Source organism: Gossypium hirsutum, chromosome A11 (assembly GCF_007990345.1).
Source record: "Gossypium hirsutum isolate 1008001.06 chromosome A11, Gossypium_hirsutum_v2.1, whole genome shotgun sequence".
NCBI lineage: Eukaryota > Viridiplantae > Streptophyta > Magnoliopsida > Malvales > Malvaceae > Gossypium > Gossypium hirsutum.
The window spans coordinates 84,789,959-84,802,028 of record NC_053434.1 but is presented as its reverse complement, the minus strand read 5'-3'; the positions used below and the strand labels follow the sequence as shown (position 1 = coordinate 84,802,028).

Here is a 12,070-nt window from a genome sequence, read left to right as displayed (position 1 = left end):
ATCGTGGATCCACCAATGGCTTTTAAAGCCCAATATGTAAATGAAGGTAGTTCCGCAACTGGGCTACCATTGGTGTGTGGGCTGGGTGGGTCGATATTTATATCCTTACATGGTGTGACGGGGGACAGAGCTGGTGTGTAGCGGATGGATAATTTGGATGGGATTGCATTGCATGTTTGATGGTTTCTCTTTGAATGCTTGTTTTTTGTCGAAGGCTGTACACACCAAGTTTGCAAAAACTCACCCCCTCTTTTATTTTATTTTCAGGTGATGCTCAGTAGAAGGTTCGACATTTGGAGGGACTCTGGGTGGCCGGCTAGCAAGATAATTCAGACTTGGTTTTTTTAAGCATTTAAGTCTTTATTTCTTTTTAAGTATGTTCAGACCAGATTGTAATAAGGTTTTCATTATGTTATTATTACTTGAATTATTATTTTCATTGTAATTACGAGAAGTTGAACACAGATTTCTTAAATTATAATATGTTTTCTACGTTTCTGCAACTAAGTTTTTTTTAAAAATAAAATGTTTTAATCAAGGCTTTCGTAATTGAAAGGTTTTTTTTTAGTTAATTAGGGTTTCTTTTATTTTAAGAAGGGTTTTCAATGAAAACACGATTTTTGCTAAAACACTTCAATGTGACACGCTGAATTCAGTCATAAAGTCTAGGCTAGATTTGGGGTGTTACAGGTTCTAGGACAGTCATCATAAACATGTGTTATACTAATTATTCATAGCAACCAATTATAATCACACGACATGCATTAAACCATAGCAGGAATAATTAGGCTTACAAGCCATAACCATCACAAGCCACATCTCATGGCTATATACAATAGATCAATATAAGCTGGTACATTTGGCTAATCATAACAACATCTAATGTAAAAACTAGTCCTTATACATGCCACTCACTTGAAAGTGTTTAATACACGTATAACAATATTCTGCAGTTGATAGCTTGATAGTGTGAAGCTGCCTCCGATGATTTCCAACCCCGAACCAACCCCAGAACACTAAAGAAAGGGATATTAGGGAGTAAGCTTAAAACTTAGTAAGTCCATATGAAAATAATAAGCATTATAACAACATGTTTCCTTAGGCAATCAACCATAATGACACTTTTACTCATATTCTAGTTAAGTTATTTTCTCGAGTCATAGTTATTAATTTATTTATATCTGGAGTTACAGAACTTCAAATTAAGATCCATTAACGTTTCCTAAAACTAGAATCATTTATCTTCTTACAATAAAATTTCCAGAATTTTTGGTCTTACCAATAAGTACAGTTTATTATTCAAATTCTCCCCTATTTTGCTATTTGACAGCTTCGACCTTTCTTCACTGAAATTTATTTATCTCATAGTACGAGATTCAGATAATGTTCCCGTCTCTTTCTACTAAAATTAAACTCTTTAAGTATTTCATTCATATGATTCCTATTTCATAATTATTTTTTTACAATTTCTAGTGATTTTCCCAACTCATAATAGGGGATTCCGAACTCATTCTGACACTGTCTCGCAAGAATTAAAATATCTCATCATATGAGATTACTTTACTAGAACCATTTCCTTTATCCAAAACTAGACCCAATAAGATTTAATTTCATATTTTATTCAGTCTATAACTCGATTTCAACTATTTTTGGTAGATTTTCAAAGTTGGACTATTGCTGCTGTTCAAAACTGTTTCAGTGCAAATTCATAGTAAATATCATAAGCTCATTGATCATGGACTCATCATTTCATGAAACTCATATCTCATTACACAATGTAAGTTAACATGATATTACAACACAATTCATAATCATAAGCAAAAGGATGGTTCATCTTTCAAACCTTTTTACTTGTTTATCATGTATACACATACATATGCATGAATTTGCTTACTCATCATTTACCACATTTCAACAAGGCATCACTTATGAGTATAATGTATGTACCTGTACATATCCGTAGCATATCAATTAACTTTACCTTTATCATCACGCCCATCTTGGGACTTTCATCGCATTATTCACTATAATACCGGTTGAATTTCTTAAAAATCTCGATGGATAATCCATTTACCGTCAAGTCATACAAGTGATCATCTCAAGTACGCACTCCCGCGAACCTCACATCTTACGGCGGGATTACCAGTCTAGGCCAAATCCCCAGTAATATAAACTCATAGAGTATTGTCGAGATTACCAGTCCAGGCTAAATCCCTATAATGACATATACTCAAATAAGATCGGATCTGAATTACCAGTCCAGGCTAAATTCAGATCCTAATCGGATTACCCGTCCGGGCTAAATCCTTACTGCACACATATTCTTTGGGAAGCTCGATCACTCAAGGAACACCTGTCTGGGCTAGATCCTTTTCTATATTTGAGATCAACTGATTACCCGTCTGGTCTAAATCCTTTTCTGCAACACATGCAGGATCTCAAGTATGTAAGCCAGGGTTTATTCATCGGATTTCCCTCTTTATTCAACCGGGATTTTCTATTTTCATCAAGTATCTCATTAAGCATAGCTAAGCATGCAATGTACATCCAATTCAATACATTCCCATGTTTATTTAGACATTAGTCCATGAAATAAACATGGTATTGCATATAATTATATTTAGGCATTTTTTACAATATATAATCTTTATATCAACTAAATAAATATCCATCACACTATGCTAACACATCAATTTAAGTTCAAGTATGAACAATAATATCGTTGCATTATCATTGGCATATGAACTTACCTCGGTTTCGAGTACAACTATTTATTTCAAGTTTATGCTTAACCTTGTTCAACCTCGTTCTAAGCCCGAATCTTGTTTTCCTTTATCTATAATATCACATTTAGCCTACTAATTAGTCAAATTATTCATATGGGTCCAAAAATCATATTTTTTAAAAATTTTCATTTTGACCCCTAAACTTTCACATATTTGCACTTTTGCCTCAATGCTTGTAAAATGATTTTTTTTTAATTTCCTTGCATTTCAGCCTAGCTGAATCATTTTCATAACTATGGCAGCCCCCAATTTCCACTAAATCACCCTTTTATGACTAATTTACAACTTTTACAATTTAGTCCTTTTTAAGCATTTTTACCGAAAATTAAAATACATGCATATAATTTATGGGTAAATTTTTAAACATAAACCCTAGCTCAAAATAATGGTAGAAATGAGTAGAGTATGTTACTGGGATTTCAAAAATGTAAAGAACATAAAAAACGGGGCTTGAATGCACTTACTATTGAGCTTGGAAGCTTGAAAACCCTAACATATCTTCTCCCATGTAATATTCGGTGATAGGTAGAAGATGGACAAGAAATATGGCTTTTATTTTGTCTTTTAGTCCATTTAATGACCAAATGACCAAATTGCCCTTTTAGCCTTTCTTTAAAATTTTATCCATTCAAGCCCATTTTTGTCCAAAGTTTTAGAACTTGGTCAAATTTATATTTAAGACCCTCCAATTAAAAACTCAATTCAATTTTATAATAAAAACTTCTAGAACTCTTATTTTGCAATTTATTCAATTTAGTCCTGAAAGTCTAATCGAGCACCTTAGACATAAAATTTCTTCATGAAATTTTCACACAAGCATGTAAATATATCATAGACCTTATAATAATCATAAAATAATTATTTCTACTTCAGATTTTTGGTCTTAAAACCACTATTCTTACTAGACCCTAATTTGAGATGTTACACATTGTTAACTGATGTTACATATAAAATACTTGAATTATTGAGAGAACCGAAATCGTATTTGACTATGTTAGAATTTTATTTTAATAGAGATTGAAGTTGTGTTTAATTAATAAATGGAACCTATTAATGATAAATTGGTTTACATGTTACAGGTTAGTTAAATAGTAGAATTGGACTCAACATCCTGAAGGAATCCCGTACTCAATGTTGGTGACATTTTCTTTTGGTGTTTGGCATGTACCTAGGATGTAAATTCAATGAGACTATCCTTTTTGTTTAGTCAGCTCTAGGGTACTAGTTTTTGTAAATGCATATAATTGTAAATTCCTTGTTGACATCTTATACTATATTGAAAGTAATGTTTGTTTAAATGAATTGGTCATTTTAGTGATCTACCTAAATTGCCTGTTTGATCGCATCTTTGATGAATGTATATATGAGATTTGGAAATTGCTTGATATGTGTGTATGCCTAAACTTGTTGAATTGGTATATTAAGTATAAATATGTTTAAGCACGAATGTGATAAAATGAGCAAGTTGAGTGTTTGAATAAATGTCATGACATATCATGCATAAAACATGGTATTGCCATTGATTTAAGAGTTATAAATTGGGTTGTATATGTGTATGGTTGTTGTGTAGGTGAAAGACCAAATGGGTGAGAAAAGTGGCCTGAAAATGGCCTATTTTTCGTCCACACGGACAGAGACAAGCGTGTGTCTCAACCATATGTGACACACGGCTATGTGCACGGACGTGTGGTTTGGCTATGTGTCCCCTGCACCTAAATTTGAAAATTAAATTGTCTACACGGCCTAATAGACGGGCATGTGGCTGGCCGTGTGACCCAAGTCAGAGAGTTACACGGGTAAGGACACGGGTGAGGACATGACCGTGTGCCTCATTTCAAACACCCACATAGCCTAGGACACGAGCGTGTCATTTAGCCGTGTGAGACAAACGGTCTGACCACACGGGTGTGTGTCCCTTGTTTCTTTGAAAAATTTATATGTTTTTCAAAAAATTTCTTGAGTACCCGATTTACCCCCGAAATAACTTTAATAATTATTTTTGGCCTTGAGGGCTCGTATTAGAGACCATATGAATGTTTTATTAATAGTTTTTGAATTGATTGAGAAATGTGTATGAAATGTTTGATTGATTGAGTTATAAGTCCGGTAATGCTCAGTAACCCTATTCCGGAGATAGATACTGGTTTAGGGTGTTACAATTTTACTTGAGCTACTTTTTCATCTTTTATATTCTATTACTTCACATGCCAAAATTTTGATCAATTTCTCACTATAAGTCATGTCAGGATGAATCTGTATCTTTGTTGGGGAAATAATATATAAAGGATCTGATTGATACTGTCATAATATAGACACATGAAAAATATTTTGAATTCTGTCAAACTCTGGCGTAATGCCAATCAGTACATAACAGGCCCAATTCTTTCAGTAATCTTATATGGCCCAATGAATCGTAAATTTATTTTTCCTTTACGTCCAATCTGAAGAACTTTCTTCCAATGTGAAACTTTCAAGAATACCTTGTTGCCCACTTTAAATTCATCTCTTTATGTTTCAGATATGCATAGGATTTCTGATGATCAGAAGCTGTTTTTAAGCTATTCCAAATCACTTTCACCTTTTCTTCATTTTCACTGATCAAATCATCTCCATGTATCTTTTCTCACCGAGCTTAGTCCAATACAATAGAGTTATACTTTTACGACCATATAGAGCTTCATACGGTGCCATATTCATACTTGATTGATACATATTATTGCATGCAAATTCGATTTACAAAAAACATTTTTCTCAATAGTTTTCGAGTTTTAAAACATAGCACCAAAGTATCTTCAAAATCTAGATCACATGCTCAGACTGACCATCAATTTGAAGGTGAAATAAGGTAGAAATATGTAATCTAGTACTCAAATTTCCAGTAACTTGTTCCAGAATCAGAAGGTGAATCGCAGATTTTTATTTGAAATAATAGAGATTAGAACTCCATATAATCTGACAATATCAGAAGTATATAATTCTATTTTTCTATCTAGGGAAAAATCCACACATACTGGGATAAAGTATACCAACTTTGTCAAACAATTCATAATAACCTAAATGATATCTTTCTTTTTCAAAGATAGGGATAATCGTAATACAAAATCCATGGTATCTTTTTCCCATTTCTACTCTGGTATTAACACTGGCTGTAATAGTCCTGAAGATACCTGATATTCAACTTTCATTTGTTAACATAACCAACATTTAGATACAAAATCAGAAATATCATGTTTCATTCCCTTCACTAATACATATATTTCAATTTATTGTACATTTTACTACTTTCCAGATAAACAAACATAATACCATTTGGTTTAGTGCAAAAATTTTAGTATCAACTCTAAACTTTTCGGTACACAATTTTTTTTTAAATAACAGACAATCATAGGATCCGATCTAACATTCTAAATCAGAAGTCATTTAACATTGTACTCGTTTAGCTTGTAACTTGTTTTCACGTTTCTGAACTTCACAAATCCATGGTAAAACATTGGTTTAGCTTTTTAACTCAGCCAAAAATTGAGTCATCTTCAGACAATGACAATCAGGTATTCATAGCTTGTAAGACAAACAAAGATTTTCTACCCAAAGCATCCGCAACTACATTTATTTATTTATTTATTTATTCTGGATAAAAATCAATAACCAAGTCATAATCCTTCAATGTAAATACAATAGTTACCAAATGAAGTCATGTATCAATCGATTCTTTTTTTGTGACCTTAACTTTCCAGAAGCATAGACTATTAGTTTATTTTCTCGCATCAAAACACAACACAAACTGTTCAATGACACATCATTGTAAATCATAAATTCCTTATCGGGTTTCAGGCTGAACCAGAACTAATGCTTCAGTCAATAGGGCTTCCATTTGGTCAAAACTTTACTGACACTTATGAGACTATTTAAATTTCACATCTTTCTATAATAACTGTATCATTAGTGTAACTATCATCACAAATCCTTTTTCAAATTTTTGGTAACAACCAGCTAATCTCAGAAAACCTCTGACTTCAGATACATTTTTCAATGTTATTTCCAATAGAAATTCCATAGCAAATTTCCACTTCTCTAACCAGTAGTAATCTAGGTAACTCTTCTAGATACACATCAGAATTTTCGCATACCACTATCACTGATTTATGCTTTAACTCAGATACTTTAATATCCAACACGTAATCAAAGTAAGTATTATAACATTTTCTAATACATTTTTGTGCTGACTTGGCTAATATCATAGTAGGCAAATCATTCAATTTTTCTAATTCAAAACAGAGCATTTCATCATCCCGACATTTCAATATAATATACTTTTATTTACCATTTGCCTAGGCATCATGCAGAGTTACCCAGTTCATTCCCAAAATCACATCAAATTCAACAAATGGTAATAGCATCAAATCAAACGAGAAATAGTAATACTGCATCATTAACAGACAATTCTTGCAAATTTTATCAATCCATATATACTGATCTAGAAAGTTTGATGCTTTAATCACGAATTTCAATGAACTCACAAATAATTTTTTACTAAATATTAAATTTGTGCAATTATATGAATAAGTCGAACTAGGATTAATTAAAATAATTACCTCAGAATCAATAAGAAAGAAAGTACCAATAATGACATCTGACACAGAAGTATCTTTCCATGTACGAATAGAATATATCCTAGCCGGTGCTTGTGTTTCATATTTCAGAGTGAATTCTTTTGTCACACCTCAGTTACCACTTGTATTTCCAAGGTTACGAGGTGATTTACCTATGGTAGCTGTGTTATTTGGTCTTGAGGTTTGAATAATATCTTTTTCAACTTCCTCTAGACAATCTCTAAGATAGTGGCAAAACGAACCACATCCAAATCATGCTCCATTCTTTATTCTTCATTCTTCGAAATATAGTTTATTATAGTACTTGCACTTGGGCTTAGTATTTCTAACACTTTCCGTGCTTACTACAGATATAACTTTTCCATCAATCTTCTACTTGAAGTTCTGGCTTCCATCTCAGCTTGTCTTTTCTTTTTAGTATGCTCTTCAGCCTTATATACTTGGTTTACTAGTACAACAATTTCTTTTTATATCAAGAATTCAGACCAATAATTTTATATTTTCATTTCGACCATCTTCAAACCGCTTACACATCGTTGTTCCAATCAGGATACATCCTTTAGCATACTTATTCAATCATACAAACTCCCTTTCACACTTACATATGGTCATGCAACCCTGTTTAAGCTCCAGGAATTCTTTACATTTTTTATCAAGAAATCTTTGGCTGATATATTCTTGTCGGAACTCATTTTGAAAAATTCCCAAATAACCTTTTCTTTAGACACAACAGAAATCAATATATTCCACCACTAGTAAGCTAAATCTTTTAACAGAGATATCGCACATTTTAAGCATTCAACTAATGTATAAGATAGTTCATCAAAAACCCTATTAGTATTTTCTAGCCATAATTCAACTCTTTTCAAAATTATCATCAATTGTAGCTATAAATTCTTTTGTACCATAACTATGGATTTTATTTGTAGAAGGCTTACAATTCTGACAAGTTTCATACTTTGAGGCACTTCGAGAACCAATTGAGGGATAGAAAGGGGGTGGAGGTTGTTGTACAGCTATATTAATTCTTACAATTTTAGCAAACAAATAATTCATCACTTAAAAGAAAGCTTCTTTAACCTCTTCTCTTCAGCACTCAAATACGGGCCTTCAATTATTTGAGGCTGCTCTTTACACCGAGGCTTGAGCATTACTTTAGCTTTTTTAGAATCAGCTCAGTTGGATGACATTGCTATATAAAAATATGTTTTTAAAATGGTCAGGAGATATCACACTATCACAGGTTATATAATGGCATGTATGCTACACTTGTACTTGCTATGTTAGTCCGAGAATTGACTAATCGTAGCTCTGATACCAATAAATATAACACCTTTAATCTGAACCCGTCGCTAGAACAGGGTTACGGTGTATTTCTATAATATATAAATCAATTATTAGAAATTTTCACATCATATCTCTTTCACATCATAAATCAATCATATAGTCCCTTATAAGAGCCATTGAGGCTCAAAATAAACATTAGAATCAAGTCGGAATAAAATCGGGAACTTAGAGAAATTTTCGTGAAATTTTAAATTTTTTCTCTAGGTGTGGGGACACATGCCCGTGTGGCTAGGCCGTGTGATAACACGCTCGTGTCCCATGCCGTGTGGGCATTTGATGTGAGACACACAGCCATGTTCTTGCATGTGTCCTTTGATACACTATAAATATAACATGTTTTAATCCCAAGCTTGGCATGTTTTTGGATGATTTATTACATAAATAATTGAATGTGATGCTCCTAATTCTTTAATTTCATATTTATATACTTAGGTGAGCGTAATGGAGCAAAAGGAACGGAAACGGGCCAAAATTAGACAAAAACGGGTTGTCTTAAGGATCCACACAGCCAAGCCAATCTCACACGGGCTTAGCATACGCCCGTGTGAACCACACGGGCTAGCTACATGCCCATATGCCAGCCCGTGTCGATATCGCTCCCTGTTTCCAAAACATGCAGAAAAGCCAATTTTTGGGATTTCTGAGCGTTCTAAAGTTTATAAATACACACTAGAAGAGAACCTAAAGGAACACACAGAGTAGAACATAGAAATTACTCGAAGAAGGCCAACGAATTCAGCTCGAAAGCAGGATCTCCTTCAAGACCAAAGATCTCCATTCAATTCTCTCGAAGTTTTTGGGTTTTTTTATGTTTTGTTGTTTTCCTATTTTTGAGATATTTTCCTCACACAATATGAACTAAATTCCCTAAATACCTAGGGAAGAGGAAACCTAAGATGGATCTTATTATTTGATCTGTTCTGAATTACATGATAAATATTTGTTCTTGGTCTCAATTATGTGTTCTTATTTCATGTTTTTAATGTTTTCAGGATATTAATTCATGATTGATGTGCTTGTTCAATGGAGGAAAAGTCTTTGTCTAATAGTAGATCTCGCATAATTGAGTTGAGTTGCATGCAGCCCTAGAAATAGGGCGACATAAATCTATCGGATTAGAGTCAAATCTAATAGGGAAATCCATAGATCGAATTAATGCAATGATAGGGGTTTTAATTAGAAAGATATTTCAATTAATCAACATAGAGTCAGTTATTTTTACTCTCGAAAGAGATATTAATATAATTTAGGGATTTCTATGGATCAAGTCAAATGAATAAATCATTTAATTTAGATTTAGAATAATAAGTGAAGTCTAGGTGGATTCTTTCCTAGGTATTGTCTCTTTCATAAGTTTTATTCGATTATTTTCCCAATTTGCTCTTTTTCATTTAGTAATTAGTTTAGTTAAATTTAGTCTTTAAAATAAATCCCTTCAATTTATTCGGCTAGATAATAAAAAAATAGTAATTACTAGTACTTTTAGTCCTCGTGGATACGATATTCCTGACTCACCATAGCTATACTACCATTCGATAGGTGCGCTTGCCTTTGTCATGTTTTAGTTAGTTCATGACGTCACCAAGTTTTTGGCACCATTGCCAGGGACTACAAATATTAGGAACACTTAATTTTTATTACTTTAGCCATTTTTATTTTTTATTGCATTTTATTTTTGTTTTTATTCTAATTTACTAATTTTTCTTTTATTTGCTCCTGGCAGGTTCCTTTAGTTTAAACTAGAAGAAACCTGTCAGGACCTCTAGTATTTGACAGTGAGATCGAAAGTATAATTCACAAAAACCGTAGACAAGTGAGGCAAAGTCGACAAACCATAATAGAAAAGCAAGAGAATATTATTATTAATACTGAGGAGATGGTAGAAAATCATAATAATCAGCTACCTCCTGTGGTTGCTATAAATCCTGTAAATCCGAATCCTACTCCTTATACTATGTATGATTATGATAAGCACACTCTCACTGGGACTGAATCGATTATTGTTAGACCTGCTATTGCTGCAAATAATTTTGAACTGAAACCTAACACTATTCAAATGATTCAACAGTTTGTTCAATTTAATGGTTTGCAAGATGAATACCCAAATATTCATTTGGCCAATTTCTTAGAATTCTGTGATACTTTCAAGATAAATGGAGTTTCTGATGACACCATTCACCTTCAATTGTTTCCTTTTTCATTGAGGAATAATGCTAAACAGTGGTTGAACTCTTTACCATGAGGTTCTATCACTACTTGGGACCAAATGACCAAAAACGTTTTGCTGAAATACTTTCCACCAGTTAAGATAGCCAAATTGAGGAATGATATCTCTTCCTTTGTGCAAATGGATTTAGAAACTTTATATAATGCATGGGAGAGGTAAAAAGATTTATTGAGAAGGTGCCCTCACCATGGGTTACCCCTGTGGCTACAAGTTCAGAATTTCCACAATGGTTTGAACCCCTCAACTAGGAAAATGATCGATGAAGCTGCCGGTGATACTATAAATAATAAAACACCTGAGAAGGCTTATGAGTTCATAGAGGAGATGTCACTGAATAATTATCAGTGGCAAGTCATGAGGACAAAGCTAACAAAAGTAGCCGGTGTTTTTAACATTGATGCAGTCACCATGTTGTCAAATCAGGTGGAACTTTTAAATAAAAAGATTGATGGTTTATGTGGTTCTACGCAGATACATCCAGTGATGCAGTGTGACACGAGGGGAGGTGGAATGAGCAATTCAAAGCATTTACCCTACGGTCCTGCAATGGAAAATGATCAAATGAATTATATGGGTAATAATCCTAGACCTCAAAATAATCTTATAGTAACACTTAAAATGCAGGTTGGACGAACCACCCAAATTTCTCATAGGGAGGTCAAGGAAATCAAAGACCACCACCCCTTCCGGGGTTTTCAGCAATAACCTTATCTGCTGGAAAAGAAACCGAACCTTGAAGAGATGTTGGAAAAATTTATTTTAGTGTCAGAGACTCGTTTCCAAAACACCGAAATAGCTTTGAAAAATCAGTCAGCATCGATTCAAGGGCTCAAAAATAAATTTGGGCAGCTTGCTAAATTAGTTTCAGAAAGACAACAAAGTAATTTGCCTAGTAACACTGAACCCAATCCAAGAAAGCATGTGAAAACAGTTACATTAAGGAATGGGAAAGTGTTAACTGAACCTGAAAAGAAGTTGCCACAAGAATCTGACAAGGAAAAGGACAAGGAGGTTAAACCCGAAGTCAGTGTAACATCGGTACTCAAAGAATATAAACCATCCATCCCATATCTGGCAAAGTTGAAGAAAGACCGCATAGA

The 12,070-nt window shown here is 33.4% G+C and overlaps 1 non-coding gene across 1 annotated transcript; it reads right to left on the bottom strand.

The window, feature by feature from the left end:
* Positions 1 to 11,057: 11,057 nt before the first annotated feature.
* On the bottom strand, positions 11,058 to 11,164 carry LOC121210377 (small nucleolar RNA R71). Its single transcript, XR_005905490.1, has one exon. It is a non-coding gene; the product is annotated as a small nucleolar RNA R71 (small nucleolar RNA).
* Between the last annotated feature and the right edge of the window lie 906 nt (positions 11,165 to 12,070).